Source organism: Muntiacus reevesi, chromosome 5 (genome assembly GCF_963930625.1).
Source record: "Muntiacus reevesi chromosome 5, mMunRee1.1, whole genome shotgun sequence".
Lineage (NCBI taxonomy): Eukaryota > Metazoa > Chordata > Mammalia > Artiodactyla > Cervidae > Muntiacus > Muntiacus reevesi.
The window spans coordinates 56651563-56671019 of record NC_089253.1 but is presented as its reverse complement, the minus strand read 5'-3'; the positions used below and the strand labels follow the sequence as shown (position 1 = coordinate 56671019).

Genomic DNA, 19457 nt, shown 5'->3' with positions numbered 1-19457 from the left:
CACACTGCTTTCAATGGCCTCATGTCCAAAAGAGTGTGGCTACTGGTTATTACTGTTTCATGAGGCTCAAACAACTCAAGACCCTCATGCTGCAGCTTGTCTAGAACATGAGTAACATCTGAAGGTTCTCAAGACCCTCAGTGTCTCATATGGATGAGAGTGATTTGAGGATTTGTGGAAGCAGAGAATAAATTGCACTAGAAATCGCAGATGCTAATGGTCCAAAGTTAAAACAAAAACAAGACACTCTGTGTACTGTGGGTATACATTTTAGAAACTTTCTTGGACCATCTCAGAGTTAGCACCCATGTGCACTGTGTGGATGTTGAGAAAATCCCCTGGAGAAGGGAATGGCCACCCACTCCAGTTTTCTTGCCTGAAGAATCTCATGGACAGAGGAGTTGGGCAGGCTACAGCCCATGGGGTCACAAAGAGACGGGCATGACTGAGTGACTAACTTTTTTATTTTCAAATTGCTTGTTATATGAATTTTCTAGGTGCAAAGCATTTTGCTGCTATCTGGAGAAAATTGTTCTCAGAAATCTAAAAATTGTCAATGTGAAATTAGGATTGGTACCCCCTTTAGATATATAAACATATATGTTGATCTTATCTTGGTTTGTTTCTTCAACATAAAATTTATTTTCTTGGTCCCATGTGACCAGGAGGTCCCATGTGACCTCTTTCATGGAGGACCCCATTCCTTTCCTACTATATAGAAAGCAGTTTTCCTGTAATCCTGGGTCTCATCCTTCATTTCTCTCTCCTTTTGCTTGTGTATATTGACAAAAGGAAAAAAAAAGGAAAAAGATGAATGGAAGATAAATTATCTGAGTCCTTCCATATTTCAAAAATGACTTTTTTCTTACCCCCAGAAGACACCGATGGTTTAATTTGGTATAGAATCAAAATGGTACACGATTTTCTTTAAAACTTTAAAAGCATAGCTCTATTATGTTCTAGACAAAATGTATGAAAGATAAATCTGTTGCCTATCTGAAACTCATTTATTTCTAGATGACCTGTTTTATTTGTGTCTGTTTGTTTTTCCTTGTTTCTCTGGGAGCTTTTAGGTTGTTATTTTTATGACTCAAGGCCCTAAATTTCAGGGCATGTCTAGGTGTATGTGGCAGTAGCCCTTGGTTACGCTCATTACGTATCTCCAGCTCTCTCTTCTGAGCCCTTGAGGCATGTTGGACCACTTGACCAGCTATGCACAGTGAGGGTCAGTGAATGTGTTCTTAGTCTTTCTACATCTCCACAGACATGGGGGCAATCTAATCTAAACAGAGATGGATGGTCAGGTCTAATGGAAATATTCACATTTCAGATCCTAGACTTGACCAGAGAATGGATAAAAGATGAACTGAAATCAGGTTCAGTTCAGTTCAGTCACTCAGCCGTGTCCGACTCTTTGCGACCCCATGAACTGCAGCTCACCAGGCCTCCCTGTCCATCACCAACTCCTGGAGTCCACCCAAACCCATGTCCATTGAGTCAGTGATGCCATCCAACCATCTCACCCTCTGTCATCCCCCTCTCCTCCTGCCATCAATCTTTCCCAGCATCAGAGTCTTTTCAAATGAGTCAGCTCTCCCCACCAGGTGGCCAAAGTATTGGAGTTTCAGCTTCAACATCAGTCCCTCAAATGAACACCCAGGACTGATCTTTAGGATGGACTAGTTGGGTCTCCTTGCAGTCCAAGGGACTCCCAAGAGTCTTCTCCAACATCTTAGTTAAAAAGCATCAATTCTTCTGTGCTCAACTTTCTTTGTAGTCCAACTCTCACATCCATACACGACCACTGGAAAAACTATAGCCTTGACAAGACGGACATTTGTTCACAAAGTAATGTCTCTGTTTTGTAATGTACTGCCTAGGTTAGTCATAACTTTCCTTCCAAGAAGTAAGTGTCTTTTAATTTCATGGCTGCTATCACCATCTGCAATGATTTTGGAGCCAGAAAAATAAAGTCAGCCACTGTTTCTACTGTTTCCCCATCTATTTGTCGTGAAGTGATGGGATAAGATGCCATGATCTTAGTTTTCTGCATGTTGAGTTTTAAGCTAACTTTTTCACTCTCTTTCACTTTCATCAAGAGGCTTTTTAGTTCTTCTTTGCTTTCTGCCATAAAGGTGGTGTCATCTGCATATCTGAGGTTATTGCTATTTCCCCTGGCAATCTTGATTCCAGCTTGTGCTTCATCCAGCCCAGCATTTCTCATGATGTACTCTACATATAATTTAAATAAGCAGGCTGGCAATATACACCCTTGATGTACTCCTTTTCCTACTTGGAACCAGTCTGTTGTTCCATGGCAACTTCTAACTGTTGCTCCTTGACCTCTATACAGGTTTCTCAAGAGGCAGGTCAGGTGGTCTGGGATTCTCATCTCTTTCAGAATTTTCCACAGTTTATTGTGATCCACACAGTCAAAGACTTTGGCATAGTCAATATAGCAGAAATAGATGTTTTTCTGGAACTCTCTTGCTTTTTTGATGATCCAGCAGATGTTGGCAATTTAATCTCTGGTCCCTCTGCCTTTTCTAAAACCAGATTGAACATCTGGAAATTCATGGTTCACATATTGCTGAAGTCTGGTTTGAAGAATTTTGAGCATTAATTTACTAATGTGTGAGATGCGTGCAATTGTGCGGTAGTTTGAACATTCGTCAGCATTACCTTTCTTTGGGATTGGAATGAAAATTGACCTTTTACAGTCCTGTGGCCACTGCTGAGTTTTCCAAATTTACTGACATATTGAGTGCAGCACTTTCACAGCATCATCTTTTAGGATTTCAAATAGCTCAACTGGAATTCCATCACCTCCACTAGCTTTATTTGTAGTAATGCTTTCTAAGGCCCACCTGACTTCACATTCCAGGATGTCTGGCTCTAGGTAAGTGTGAGTGATCACACCTTTGTGATTATCTGGGTCATGAAGATCTTTTTTGTACAGTTTTTCTGTGTATTCTTGTCACTTCTTCTTAATATCTTCTGCTTCTGTTAGATCCATACCATTTCTATCCTTTATTGAGCCCATCTTTGCATGAAGTGTTCCCTTGGCATCTCTAATTTTCTTGAAAAGATCTCTAGTCTTTCCCATTCTATTGTTTTCCTCTATTTCTTTGCATTGATCACTGAGGAAGGCTTTATTATGTCTCCTTGCTATTCTTTGGAACTCTGCATTCAGATGCAGGTTATTCAAATCATGTTATTGCTTCATAATTATGAATGCAGGAAAGTTAAAAAAAAAAGGAGTATATTTATATATAGATATACATGCAATATAATTTAAACAAATCACTCCTGTCGCTAATAAAAATGGACCAAACATTTTCCTGGACTTTGGCAGAGTAGATTTTCTACTTCTCAAAATGAAGTAGAAAAGAGTAGCTTAGTCTCCATAGAAATTATTATTTTATCCTCACTTAAGGAAGTGTGGTGATTTATCAGCATTTCGTTTTCTGTTCATATACATGATATTAGTGTATACTATGTAATTAACTGAGGATGGCATGACAACCCACTTCAGTATTCTTGCCTGGAGAATCCCATGAGCAGAGGAGCCTGGACAGCTATAATCCACAGGGTTGCAGAGAGTTGAACATGACTGAGCGACTGAGTGCACATATGCACACACACACACACACACACACACACACACACACACGTCATTAGCTATGTGCTATTTTTACTCCTTAGGTCTCAATGTTTTTGTTCAAAATAAAATTGAAATGATAACTTTAAAATATTTTGCTTATTATATGTTTATTTTCACCACCATTTATATCAACTACTATGTGAAACCAGAGGTATTACTGTATCATTATTTTCAGATCCAAATTTCACCTGATTCTACCTGCAATGTCAAAGGATTAAAATAAGTGAGAAAAGAAAAAAACAAAAACAAACAAACAAAAAACACACAATATTTACTAAATAGGGAATATCATTATTTGAGAGCTGGGTATACTTTCTGTATTTCAATGTGTCAGTTCTCAAAGACACTGACATAAAAACAGCAATAATCTGTTCTCTGCATTTCATAACAATCTCTTTCTTAATCTGTACCATCTGCTTATGAATGAGTTATTAACTTCATCATACTGTTGGTGCTCAAATCCAATATTCTTTTAGCTCCAAATATAATAGGAAGATAATTTGTTTTTAATTGTCAAAACAAAAATTTTGCTAAAAGAAGAAACCTCATCCCTTAAGGAAATCAGAGCAGCAAACACCCTGACAATGAATGCTTCTAACAGAAGTCCGTTTACTGTGGGGAAAAAAAAAAAATAATGGAAATAGATGTACTGTTAAAACCAATGTGGAAAACATATTCACAGCCATATGTATTTTTTAATCAATGAAATACACAACTGTAAAGACTAAACATTTTTGGTATTTTCTTCCTTTGCTCCCAACCATATAAAAAGTCAAATGGAGACAGTATCAGAAAAATCAAGGGAAATGAAAATGTGGTACAGGGTTATCCTGTGCTTCCCATATTTATACAAAGTATTTAGAGAGACTATTTCACTGAAGATGTAATGAAAGAAAGAAAGTAGAAAAGGTCATGATATTATTCAACAGGATTTTGAGGATACATAAAAACTTGACCCATGAAGTTCTGGTTGGTATAAAATAGGTTACTATTTATGACTTTGATAGAAAATTATCAACAACAATTTCACCTTCAGAGCTTTAGTTCAGTGGCTTCCTATGAGAAGATTTTTGCCTATATGAAATTCTGCTAAAAGATGGTACATATCAGTGGATATTTATCTACAAGTAGAACATCCATATTTCTTTTCTGGAACTGGATATGTGCTTTCAGGATCTTTGACCTCAAACACCTACACTGCATCTTTCAGCATTAGATATAAAAATTTAGAAAATCTGTACATGGGGCTAAGTCTTCAGAGTTTATGATTCTCAATAAAATTATCACACAAAATATCATTATTTAATTTACATAAACTTAAATTCTCTTTATTTCTTTTATATTAACCTTATTACTCCCATTATTTATTTTTCTACTGAAATGATTCTATTTTGGAAACTTTGTTCAAGCAAGTAAACATTCTTATTCTGAACAAAGAAGAATTTATCTTTTTTTTTTAAAGAGTTGATGCTGCATTTTAATTCAGAAGTCAACATAACAGTTAAATACATGTAATAAATTGAAAGTGTTAGTGAAATAGAAGCTAGGCATTGTATTTCCAAACATGTTTCCAAAAGCCTGTTTTATTTAAAAACACACACAGGGTTGGACACAAATGTCTTTTTAACCATTGTGGAGGAGATTTCACTGACTGCTTAAATTGATGGTTTTCCCTCTGTACTGAGTCCACTGTTCTCGAAGCCTTATAAAGGATGAGAAGATGGGTCTCTTCCTTTACTTCCCTCTTTGTTGTAATACAAGTCCGTGAATGACAGAAATAACAAGACCAACTTTTTTCCGAACCATTTGGCAATCATTAAAGCTTCACAGTTGCTGGTTTTCCTACCAGTGTTTTACAACAAAGCATTTCTTCTAACTTTGTTGTGGCAGGTTCATTCACGTTAAATATATAATCATTATTTACCTTCTTCTTCTTCACCACACCAAGCTTCACAAAAACTCCTAAGGCATTCTTCTGTACATCGGAGGATAATACATCATAACACTGTGAGACACCTTGATCAAGAAGCTGACTTGTGAATTTTCTAATTCTTATGAAGTACTGTTTCTCAGTGAAGTAGTCTTCTTCATTCAAGAGGTATTTGCAAATTATCTGATAAGATTCCACAAAAGTTTTAAAGAGCCCTATTAAAAACTCTAACACAGTATTTCCTTTTCCTGTAACTAGGATGTCCCTTGTCATCACTTGTATGGCCTCACTCTTGCAAAGCAAGTAACAGCCTTCTTCAACTTCCTTTAGTTCATTTCCTGGAAGACAGATGAAGTCATCTGAAAAAACACTGCATAGGAAGCGAAAGCAACTGTAGACATCCTCTTTGAACCCAGGTATCATCTGCAATGCCACAGCGACTAAGGAAGGACGGACAAAAATGTTGAGCAGCTGGTTCCTATATGCCAAGCACATGAGGAGGGTGATATGCTGGGACACGAGTCCATCCACCAGTTCCGAGTCTCTGCACTCCATTTTCAGAATCACCCAATCTTTGACAAGGCTGGCGATGTTGGAATGCAGAAGAATGCTGGACTGGATAACTTCCTCGGCAGGTTCGTAATCAGGCCAAGTAAGAAACCCCCCGAAGGCCTGGGTTAAGCCTTTCAGCCATAAGGTTTTTACCAACAGGGCATCAAAGTCCGTGGATGGCCGGTTCTGAAGCAGGACAGCGACTATTAGCGGCCACGGGCTCAGGACCAGGTTTTGAATTTGGAGAAGCTCCATTTTATAGGAAACTTCAGTGACAAAGGTGTGCATCTCCTCTGACTGTTTCTGAGGAATATATCTGGGAACCAAGTTATACGGGCTCCGACCCATCCTCCCATTGGCCAGGGATCAAAGCGACACAGGGTCTCCAAAGTACACATGGATGTTTCCAAATTTCTCAGAGAGGATTCTCCTGGCTTTCAACAATTCAGTTGTAGATTCTTTCGGCATAGGAACCCCTAGAAGCTCATATGCATACAGAGTTTCTTCCAATATCCTATTGTAACTGATGCTGATTGGAACAACGTAGGTATCAAAAACTTCTCTTTTAAAAAATGGTTCCATCACAATATTCAGAAAACCAAATTTTGGAGTCAGTGCCTTGGCAGAGAGGCTTCTTGTCCCTTCGGGGAAAAATTCAACAGGAGCATAACCATTCCATAACATGGTTTTCACATATTCGGAGAACACGGCCGGGTAGAGTTTATTGCCGCCAAAGGTGCGCCGCATGAAGAAAGCCCCTGACATCTACAGCAGCTCGCCAATCATCTTCATTCCCAGAAAATCCATTCCTGCTACTATGACCGGTACAGGTAAGTCATAGTTGTACAAAAGGAAAGACAACATCAGAAAGTTGATGTAGCTCCGGTGACTGGGCAGCTGGACAACTGGATGCTCCTGGATGACTCGCTGTAGTTTCTGAATTCCTTCTTCATTTACACGCACTTTTGAGAAAATCTGTTTAAATATTTCACTCAGGGCAAAGGCAAAAAACCGAATGGCTCCTAGCCGCAGCTTGTGGCTCATTTCATCCACGATCTCACAGGCTTCCTCTCAGAGGACCTCGACAGGTTGAAGGGATTCCTTGGAAAGCTGTTTAATGACATAATGAATCTCTTCAGAATTGAGAACACTCTATTTAATATCACTTGGCTTACAAGGAGTAATTCCCTTATAGACAAGAGGTGTGTAGCATTTCATTGCAAACCTCAAGTCACTGACATGCCTCCTCTCCTCTAAAACATCTTCAAACTCATCCCACTTTTGGAGCTCTTTTGAGTAGAGGAGCACAACAGCCCCGGAACCGGTGGAGCCGACGGAGAAACAAGAGTTGGATGAACCGGAAGGATCCTTGCTGCGGCTGCTGTCTCGGGTGTGGCCTGGGATTCTTTGCTAAGCAGTGGTGGTGCTGCTGCTGTGGGCGGTTCTTCCACACGGGGAGGCCGACCTCGCCTAGGGCGGCAGCACCCTCTATGGCTGCTCCACATGACCCCAGGTGCTGCCATCTTAACCAGGACGGAAGCCAGAATTTATTCTCTCACAGAATTTTCTGGACTCTCATGATTATATCTGTTCCCTCTTTGAAAATCAAACTATACCAAAATTATGAGATTCAAAATTGATTCCATCCTAATTTTAATATCAAAGGAAAAGCATAAAAATAAAAATTTAAAGATGATTTGATTATCTGAAGTTATTGATTCCATACTATGTGTGATATTTACTATATCAGTTCAGTTCAGTCACTCAGTCATGTCCTACACTTTGCCACCCTGTGGAGTGCCATACGCCAGGTTTCCCTGTCCGTCACCAACTCCTGGAGCTTACTCAAACTCAGGTCCATCAAGTCAGTTATGCCATCCAACTATCCCATCCTCTACAAAGGATGAAATATGTGTATAGCTCTGAGAATTACTTGGATATACTTAATGAAAATAAATTCAAATCAAGAAATATTAGATTATTATATAAATCATAAGAGTTACTCTGTAGGAATGTAATAATGAAAAATAAATGGTTTGTTATGGCTTTGCACATGAACAATTTTCTCCTACCAAACTCATTTCCCAATTTCATCATACAGGTAACAAGGTCAGCAGTTTCCAGCCCTTGAAGCCTTAGACAAAGCATTTAAGTTGGTAAGAAATGGGCACAGAAGCAATTACCATGTTACAAGACTGAAGAGCTGGTGCTGGATGACAAATCACTTTTGCACACAGCCAAAATTTCCCACCACTTAGCTTCTTCATGCCCAGCACAAAGCAGCTGCCTCTGTAAGTGGGTGCAGTAAACCATACCAGGACATAAGATGTGGCAATTACAACACAGATAAGTCTAGAGAAGTGATCAATATTGTGTACACAAAACAAATTACTTATCCTTGATCATCATCTGTATCCTGTAGGTTTTTCTGTGATGATATTGGGAGAGTTACAAAGAAATTATTGATTTTGGATTTAGATGAAAATTGTCTTCTATCCATGATACAAAAAGACATTAAATTACTTCAGTAAGTTACTTCAAGGTTACATGAATTTAGTAATTGTTTTGGTGACTATTTTATATCAAAACATAAACAAAAGGAGGTTGCTGAGGAATATTGAAAAATGTCAGGGAAGTTTGATGCTTTTGATACAGAAAAATGGCTCTGTAAGTGCAAATCATTATGAGGCAGACAAATCCTGTCATATTGGATAGTTTCCATTTAAGAAAAACTTTACAAATATTACAGGGACAATTCTGAAATGCCAAGCTTTTGTTCTTGCAGATTCTTAATAATACACGTTTAATAGCTTATTTAAAAGACATTGTTTTGTTGACCAAAATGGAAAGGGAGAATGAGGCATCCCAAATTTGCTAAAATATGAGTTTGTGAAAACCTAACGAATGGGATGGGGTGGGAGGGAGGGCCCAGAGGGATGGAGCATATGCATACCTGTGGCTGATTCATGGCAGAAACCAGCACAATATTATAAAGCAATCATCCTTTGATTAAACAAAAAAAACTTTTTTAAAAACATGAGTTTATTCAGGAATAGTGGAGGAATTGCAATTTGAGATGTCAAAACAATAGCACACTATAAGCAAGTCTGTTGAGGGCTTGAGGTTAGCTGTATTTATGGGCAGAAACATAAAGAAAGGAGAATTCAGTTAAAGTTTTTAAAAATATACAAGTGGAGATAAAACCAGCCTTGCCAGACAAACAAACTCAATTCAGCTTATTTTGTGAGACCAACTTGACCTGGGTCAGTTTTTTGTTCATCCCTCCAGAAACCACATAGGACATTTCCTGGGGTTGGTATGAAGCAACCCCGGACAAGTTCTCTCTCATTTAAGAAATGCCAATATTACTGGTTCTCTATAAGTCACATACTTAGAGCAAATAATTTCTCAATCCTTAAGTTTTTGTCTTTTCCTGAGCACATATGTGTGAAATTTTTCCATTTTACACCCTTTGGCTCCATTTTATATTGAAATTCTGTTACAATATCAATGTTTCAGCCAACTCAAAGGGGGAAAAATGATAGCATGACCTGCAAATAGTAAAATAAAATTATTTTATTAATTGATTTTAAACTTAGATTACCACTTATTAAGGGCTTTCCAGGTGTTGCTAGTGGTAAAGAAACCCCCTGCCAATGCAGCAGACTTAAGAGACCTAAACTTGATCCCTGGCTCAATAAGATCCCTGAGGAGAGCATGGCAACCCACTCCAGTATTCTTGCCTGGAGAAGCCCATGGACAGAGGAACCTGGTGGACTACGGTCCATAGGGTCACAAAGAACTGGAAGACTGAGTGTCTGAGCATGAGTGAAAAGTGAGGATTGCCCACAGTAACTTGGAGGAGGTCCAATTCAGTTCAATTCAGTTGCCCAGTCATGTCCAACTCTTTGCAACCCCATGGACTTCAGCACACCAGGCCTCCCTGTCCATCACCAACTCCTGGAGCTTACTCAAACTCATGTCCAGTAAGTCGGTGATGCCATCCAACCATGTCATCCTCTGTCATCCCCTTCTCCTCCCGCCTTCAATCTTTCCCAGCATCAGGGTCTTTGCAAATGAACCAGTTCTTCACATCAGTTGGCCAGCGTATTGGAATTTCAGCTTCAGCATCAGTTCTTCCAATGAATATTCAGTACCAATTTCCTTTAGGTTGGACTGGTTGGATCTCCTTGCAGTTCAAGGGACTGTCAAAAGTCTTTTACTTCAAAATAAAAATTTATGCTCCTTTAGTTAGAGATAGTAAACCAAACACAGCTACTTAATTATTTTTAGCAACACGTTTTCCAGGGAAAGTGTTAGTCATTTTATAATCATGTCAGAGTGTGCTTTTTGCCAAAAACACTGAAAGTCAATAGGTTTCATCAATAAGTGAACATAAGATAGTCTCTCTTCAAAATAAAATCATTTGTGGCTTTAGTTGGCCCCTCAGTTTAGTTCAGTTCAGTTGCTCAGTCTTGTCCAACTTTTTGTGACCCCATGAACCACAGCACGCCTGGTCTCCCTGTCTATCACCACCTCCGGAGTCCACCCAAACCCATGTCCATTGAGTCGATAATGCCATCCAACCATCTCATCCTCTGTCATCCCCTTCTCCGCCTGCCCTCAATCTTTCCCAGCATCAGCGTCCCTTCAAATGAGTCACCTCTTCACATCAGGTGGCCAAAGTATTGGAATTTCAGCTTCAGCATCAGTCCTTCCAATGAACACCTGGGACTGATCTCCTTTAGGATGCACTGGTTGGATCTCCTTGCAGTCCAAGGGACTCTCAAGGGTCTTCTCCAACACCACAGTTCAAAAGAATCAATTTTTCAGTGCTCAGCTTTCTTTACAGTCCAACTCTCATATCCATATATGACCACTGGAAGAACCATAGCTTTGACTAGATGGACCTTTGTTGGCAAAGTAATGCCTCTGCTTTTTAATATACTAAGTTGGTCATAACTTTCCTTCCAAGAAGCAAGTGTCTTTTAATTTCATGGCTGCAATCACATCTGCAGTGATTTTGGAGCCCCCTAAAATAAACTCTGACACTGTTTCCACTGTTTCCACATCTATTTCCCATAAAGTGATGGAACCAGATGCCATGATCTTAGTTTTCAGAATGCTGAGTTTTAAGCCCGCTTTTTCTTTCTTTTTTTTTTTTAAGCCCGCTTTTTCAATCCCCTCTTTCACTTTCATCAAGGGGCTTTTAGTTCCTCTTCACTTTCTGCCATAAGGGTGTTGTCATCTGCATATCTGAGGTTATTGATATTTCTCCCAGCAATCTTGATTCCAGCTTGTGCTTCATCCAGCCCAGTGTTTCTCATGATGTACTCTGCATATAAGTTAAATAAGCAGGCTGACAATATACAGCTTTGACATACTCCTTTTCCTATTTGGAACCAGTCTGTTGTTCTATGTCCAGTTCTAACAGTTGCTTCCTGACCTGTATACAGGCTTCTCAAGAGGCAGGTCAGGTGGTCTGGTATTCCCATCTCTTTCAGAATTGTCCACAGTTTATTGTGATCCACACAGTCAAAGGCTTTGGCATAGTCAATAAAGCAGAAATAGAAGTTTTTCTGGACTCTCTTGCTTTTTTGATGATTCAGTGGATGTTGGCCCTTTTATCTCTGGTTCTTCTGCCTTTTCTAAAGCCAGCTTGAACATCTGGAAGTTCATGGTTCACTTATTGCTGAAGCCTGGCTTGGAGAATTTCGAGCATTACTTTGCTAGCGTGTGAGATGAGTGCAATTGTATGGTGGTTTGAGGATTCCTTGGCCTTGCCTTTCTTAGGGATTGGAATGAATACTGACCTTTTCCAGTTCTGTGGCCCCTAAACCTCTAAAATTGAAGTATTTTTCAAGTAGCGCTTCCTCGGTACATTTGTCTAAGTTTGAATTGTTAGCTAAAGCAATAAATATTTCCATTATACTTATACTACTTGATATTTAAATTAATTCAATAATTTTATTTACAAATCTCAACTTGAGAGCTTACCTTAGGCTTAGTAATTACAGCATCTCATAGGCCCAATCTTTTGTTAAGTTGTTGAGTTGCTAGTTGTTTGTAGGGAGCCAGCACACGATATCCCACCCATGACAAGGTCATGAGGAGAAGACCTGACGGGCAAGGCAGATCAGGTTTTCAGGGATTCTGAAAAGTTGCCCCCAGTGCTCACCTTAAAGATGATATCTGTCTTTCTGATGCTTGCTATATTAGACTACTCCCTAATTTCTGTGACACAGGTAGAAGGCCTTCCCTGATTTCTCTCCAAACAGAATCAACTTAGAACTTTAATCAATATGTCCCCTGGATGGCGGTATCCTATAAGATTATCCAGGATGAAAGGAGTGTTTCAATTTAGACCCCTTTGCTGGCATTCTAGCCTGCTGGCAGTGCATATTAATGTACATGACTGCTCACAACACCTTAATCATGAACAGCATAAAGAAACTGATCTCACTAAAGGCCCTAATAGGCACAGAGCCCTTCGGGGGTGAGGAAGCCCAATTAGAGATCATAAAAATATTATTCTAAAAGTGGCTATAGTTAAAGATTTAGAAAAATAAGAGTTTAAAATTGTTAATTTTAACCAGGAATGCTAAACAGGGGCTGCCTCACTGGAGCTGCAGAGTCTTTGTGTGGTAAACCTTTTAGATAAATTTAACTGATAACTTCTGCAAAAGGATTGACCTTTGTGTTCATTAAAGAATAGATTACCGAAAACAGCTTTGCATTCACCTAGGTCATAAAATGTCAATAGGCCCCAAGGCCAGAAGATAATGTACAAGACCCTCATAAACAAAGAAGTATGCAGAAAACACCCTGGCTTCATGAAGAACAAGCTGATGTAAAGTTAAACTATCTTCCCCTTAGAAATGTACTAATTTAGGGTATAAAAGTCACGGTAAAAAATAAAGCATTGCCAGACTCTGCCAACCCTGCAAACACCCCTGTCTGGTCATTCTTTCTCTCTCTCTCTCTCTCTCTCTCTCTCTCTCCCTCGCAGACTTGGCCCTATCAAGGCTGGTCTCATGTGTCTTCTCTCTCTCTCTCTCTCTCTCTCTCTCTCTCTCTCTCTCTCTCTCTCTCTGCCAACGCCATTCATCCTGAGGGTACCCCCTGGATCCTGCCGAGGCTGGACCCCGGCAGTTGTTGTTAGGTTGTTAAGACCTACTCAAGATTTCTTACTCTATGTAAATATTAATAACATACAAATAAGGGAACAACAGTCTATAAATTCAGGAATCTTTCCTTTTGGAATTGTATTTAATTTTTAAGTGCAAAGATATCTAGTCTGTTAGCACATGAAATGAAACATATTTGTATATGAGAGAAGAGAGAAAGATATGTCTTCTTTAGAACTCTGTATTTCTTTGAAGTATGACTGAATTACAGTGCAATTTCTTAGATTTCAGCTATTACTTAGGAAAATAGATATTTTATCTCTATTGCAACCCTTTCATTAGTATATATCAACAATAGAATGAAATTCTGTTGAATACTAAGATAGAACATAGGCTTTAGTTATAAGCCAAATAACTTCTTTTTTCAGAACCGTTTGCTATAATCTCATATTGATCTGCCACAGTTAAAGCTGACCTGTTCCTTCAAATGATATAGACTGCAGAAAGTGAAAGTGCAGGTCACTCAATCATGTCCAATTCTTTTTGACCCCATGGACTATAGAGTCCCTGGAATTTACCAGACCAGAATCCTGGAGTGGGTAGCCTTTCCTTTCTCCAGGGGATCTTCCCAACCCAGGGATCAAACCTGGGTCTCCTGCATTTCAGGCAGATTCTTTACCAACTGAACAATCCTATAAAAAGTTCAGAGAAGATCAAAAGCTGTCTAATGCTCCACAGAATAAGCATTGCCTGTTTTAAAATGTTCCCAACAGGTGCTATTTAATTTGTTAAATTTTCCCCAAATCTGTCCAGATTCCAGGCCTTGGAATTTGATAATCGCCATTATCTCAGATTTATTCAGATGGAGATCTACTGATATTTATTGTTCTCAACCGGGATCTAATCTGAAGAAAAAATACACAGTGGTTTGGACAAAGAAAGTTACAGAGAATCATTAACTGTATCAGAACTTTGCAGTAATGACAGATTGGTTAGTAATAAGTAAAGAGGACTTGAAAATAAAATACCAATAACAGATATAAGGGTCATGCATTATCTTCAGAACTGAGATTGAGCATCCAGGAGGAGACCCTAGGACTGAAACCCAGACTGTTGTCATTGCTATGGCTCACAGAATTGCAGAAAATTTTGTGATACTTCTCTCCTGGACCTCTCTTGAGAGTCTTCATGGTGACAGGTCCCACTGGAAGCACTTGACTATACAACCATCCCAGGGGGCTGAAGGAAGCTCCTGGTCATTGGATGTGTTGATCACCATATATTTCAGGATATCTTCTCTGAACAAGCCACTCACACTGCAGGGTCATCAGGAGTCTGGTGCTGTGACAGTTACTTATGCTACAAAGTTGGTCCCTTGGAAGAAAAGAGCAGGTTTTTCTTGGTATTTTTTGTTCTCATTAGCATTTCCTGGGCTTCCCAGGTGGAACAGTGGTAAAGAATCCACCTGCCAATGCTGGAGTTGCAGGAGATGTAGATTCTATCCCTGGATTGGGAGAAAATGGCAACCCACTCCAATACCGTTGCCTGGGAAAGTCCATGGGTAGAGGAGCCTGGCGGGTTACAGTCTGTGGGCTCACAAAGAGTCTCACATGACTTAGCATGCATACACATTTGCATTTCCCAATATCCAGAGCAAGCTCCATGGAGGCAAAAAGGAAATCCAGAGAACTCATCACCATGCTGCTCCTCAAGCCCTAGTTCCCTAGTCCATCTTCCTTCTTCCCTTCGCCTTCTTATACTGGACTGATATGCAGTATCTGTCATTCAACCCAACTTAGGTCTGCTTGCTTGACGCACAGCAAAGCCATCTATGGACACCAGGCTGTGGTGAAGAAAAGTACAGTATTTATTGCCAGGCACCAAGCAAGGAGAACGGTCAGCAAGTGTTCAAAAAACCCAAACTTGACAGTGGCCTTTGAGAAAGGGTTTTTAAAGGCAAGGAAAGGGAGAGGGTTGTATGCAATTAGCTCATGTGCATCCTTCTGGTTGGTTGGTGGTGAGGTAACAGGATGATTTTTCAGGAAACTCAATTATCAATTTTTTGGTTCCCACCAGATTGAGGTTTATGTGCTGGTGGTCAGCATGTAGTCAACTTCTTCCCTCTTGGGGGTTTCAGCATCTGCAGAACAACTTCAAGGTATGGCTCAGAATATCACTTACAGCACTTGAGGAACTAAATGTCCTTGACTCTGTTTTATGGCTAAACTAATAATTATTTTGTCTTGCCTGACTGCTTTTCTGGGACATGAGGAGTGGGGTGTCTGGCCCTGGGAAGGCTCACAGGGTCCTGCTCAGTTTTACTTCTAGGTTTTTTTCTGTACTTAGGAGAAGGAATGAGGAGAAAACTTTCTACTCCATTTCCCTGAGACCAAAAGTCTATCTTTGCATTTAAAATTGCTTTTCTAGAGACAAATGCTTAGAAGCACTGATTTTCTGGCCTTTAAATTACTCTTTTGAGACACTGGGGATTCCCTGGTGGCTCAGATGATAAAGTGTCTGCTTGAAATGCAGGAGACATGGGTTCAATCCCTGGGTTGGGAAAATCCCCTGGAGAAGGAAATGGCAACCCACTCCAGTACTCTTGCCTAAGAAATTCCATGAATGGAGGAGTTTCTCTCTCTCTTTCTCTCTCTCTTCTTCTGGCACTTACATTGGTGTTTATTTTGGAATTTTCCCCTTTCCTTTTTTTTTTTTTTTTTCCTTTTTTTGCCTTCTTTTCCTCTCTCTTCCTCCCTTTTCCTTTCTACTTTTCCATCCCTTCCCTTTATTCACTTCCTCTTCTCTCTGCCTTCCCTGTCCTTTCCTTCCTTCCCTTTTCCTGCCACATTCAGGAGCTATTATCTTAAGAATAATTTAATAACTGTTTGTTTATCACTAACCTTTTCACTGAGATCACCTTCATGTTTATATTGGTTTTGAAATGTGACAGGTAAAAATACAATTGTAGCAAATAAAAATATAATTTGTCTACCCAACACAGGTTTTGGGGAAAAATTGAGTTTTCATCGGAAATAATTTTATTATTTATTTTAAAACTATTCAATGTAACTGGTAGCAAAATGGTACACAGAAAATAAGCAGAACCAAATCCCACAGGGTTTCAAAAGCTAATATTGACTTCATATTTTATTTTCATGTGCAAGTGTAAGTAATTTAAAAAGGCAACCATTTGTTTAAAGGCTTTTATAACTATGTTTTTATTCTTTAATGAAAAGAAAGACAAATAAACCATCATCATTATAGCAAGCTGATCTGAATTGTGTTAAATATTAAATTTGGACTAATGTTCATAATCAAAAATAATTATTTTAAAATTTATGAAGCAATTTTTTTAGTTTCATGGGAAGAACAGTCAGGTCCTAGCATAAAATCCTGGTCTTGGCACCTGTCATAATGCAAAAATGCTCAACTTGAGATCTTGGGGGAAATAGAAGATTTAATAAAACCTTATATTTATTCCTAAACATAGTTGTAATGGAGTAAAGACATGGCCACTCAAAGAAACATCATACTTAAACATCAGTGTGCAAATATTAAAAAAATATTTAAATTTATTGTTGTTCTCCATTACACATATTAATTCAATTGTGCCTTCAGTTTGAATAATTTCCATGTGAATATGTTCATCAAATGTATTTCACCTGTGTTTATAACACATACACATATATAAGCATACCATCTTTGTTTTAAGCTATGTTTCCAATTTTAAGTAACCTGTTATAAATTCTACTTCCCTGTTTGGTTAAAAGAAAATTAAATATAAGGTCTCCCTATTTTAGGGGAAATTCTTGATGTTCATGTCATTCTAAAATGAAAGTAATTTAAAATACTAAATAAAAGCAATAGCAACAAATAGGCATTTCATATTCTCAAAGCCCAATTATACAATGGCTATAATTTATAATATCACATTTTATGCTTTATATTTTATATTCATAGAATTGTTTGGGGAATATTAGATTTCTTTTTTTATTACCTTTTACCCTATTTCCTTTTCAATTTATCCACTTCTTTGTGAAAAGAAATGATACTATATCTCTATGTCCTACTTTCTGTTGAATTAAAACTCAATGTAAAATTCAGGAAAAAAATTGGAATAAGAATATCTTTTAAAATTTGTCAGTATCTCTTTCATGGGAATGACAACACATTCCAACTACCTTGCAAACTAAGCTCTGTTTTTTCCAATCTCTTTCTGAAGGGGAATAATGCAATACAAGTAAGGGCATTGCAGTCACCATGGTCAACATTTCTTTATTTGTAACTGTCAAATTCTGTATGGTTTGCATAAATGGCAAAAACTACCATTTCTTTTTGGCTATACCACAGAGCTTGCAGTGTCTTAGTTCTCTGAGGAGGGATAAAACCCAGGCACTTGGAAGTGAAAGCACAGAGGCCTAACCACTAGACCACCAGGGAATTCCACCAAACTACCTACTTTTATTTTGTATGTTTTCTGCACAGTGCTAAAGTACAGTTCTATAGATAACTTTCCAAAATTAGATTAAAAAATTGATATAGAATTTTTGGGGATATAATTACTCTAACGCTAAAGGCATAAAGGAGGACTTTTAATGTTTCGAAACTCTTTGTATTCTGTAAAAAGCAAAATTTTACTTATTTAAATTAAAATTATCTTTCTAATGAAATATGCTATGTAAATATATAAAAATGTTAAAGTTCAAGATTCTAATCAAAATCATTACTGAATATTTCAGTTTTAATTCTTGGATTAAATTTAAGTCAACGAAAGTGTTTCAAGTATTTTCCTTATGTTAGGTATTCCTTTGGGAGAACAATAAATATATGGCTTTAACTTTTCTTGGTATACAAAGTGTGTCAAGCATAAATTTAGGGAAAACTTCAGGTAGTTGATATCTCTTTTTGTTTGTTTTGCTTCTTCAGAGTACCAAAACATGCTATGAACATGGCAAATTCTAAAAAGGATATGATATCATATGAAAAGGCAACAAAAAGGTTAAAAAGACTAAAGGATTCATATTTTAAAGCCAACTATGATTCTTACACAGAAGTCAGCCACATAAGTTTGTTTATCTGTGTAGAGATCACTAGATGCAGTATGATGAGCTATTTTTATAAAACATCAAGTTTAAAACATATAATAGTACACATTTAATTTTAAGGGGAGCAAAAATCTTCTATGTCCACTGGGATGCACCAAATGTAGTTAGATTTCTAGTTCACTTTCATAATACCTTAAAACTTTTTAAAAAGTTGACTTCATACAGCTTGTATCATTGCCAAAGAAAGAAACATTAGGTTTAAATTTTTGGGTTTTGATTTAGGTTTTCAAAATCATTTCAAGTATTAATAAGAGGAGTACTAACAAGCAATACTTCAAATTTCAAAATATTCTAAACTTCCAGGAGAATAGTCTTTTTTGTTTTTTAATTGTGAGAGAATTTGGATATATTCCAAACTAGTGTATTTCATGCGAGAAACATTTTTGCTTTCCTAAGATCTAAAATTGTTCCAGGAAGCATCCTTGGAGGAAAAACAAACAGTTTCTTATTTTCTTCTTATCAAATCTGAGTTTTCTCTTGAGAGTCCTGGGCTGTGGTGCTGCAGATTCTGTTTTTTTCTACTGGATTCACCGTTGGGTAAGTAAGCCAGTGGATCCAATCAGATTCAGTTCAGTTCAGTCACTTAGTCATGTCTGACTCTTTGCAATCCCATGTACTGAAGCATACCAGGCTTCCCTGTAGATCACAGACTCCTGGGGCTTGCTCAAATTCATGTTCATTGAGTCAGTGATGCCATCCAACCATCTGATTCCCTGTCATCCTCTTCTCCTCCTGCCTTCAATCATTCCCAGCATCAGGGTCTTTTCCAATGAGTTGGTTCTTCGCATCAGGAGGCCAAAGTATTGGAACTTCGGTGTCTGCGTCGTTCCTTGCAATGAATATTCAGGACTGATTTCCTTTAGGATTTGCATGCACTCCAAGGGACTCTCAAGAGTCCTCTCCAACACCATAGTTCAAAAGCATCAATCCTTCTGTGCTCAGCTTTTTTTATAGTCCAACTCTCACATCCATACATGACTATTGGAGAAACCATAGCTTTGACTAGACAGACCTTTATTGGCAAAGTAATGTCTCTGCTTTTTAATATGCTCTGTAGGTTGTCCATAGCTTTTCTTCCA

General features: G+C 38.3%; 1 pseudogene; it reads right to left on the bottom strand.

Annotated features, from left to right (window-relative positions):
* Positions 1 to 5461: 5461 nt before the first annotated feature.
* Positions 5462 to 12073, bottom strand: LOC136169340 (dihydroxyacetone phosphate acyltransferase-like; annotated as a pseudogene).
* Between the last annotated feature and the right edge of the window lie 7384 nt (positions 12074 to 19457).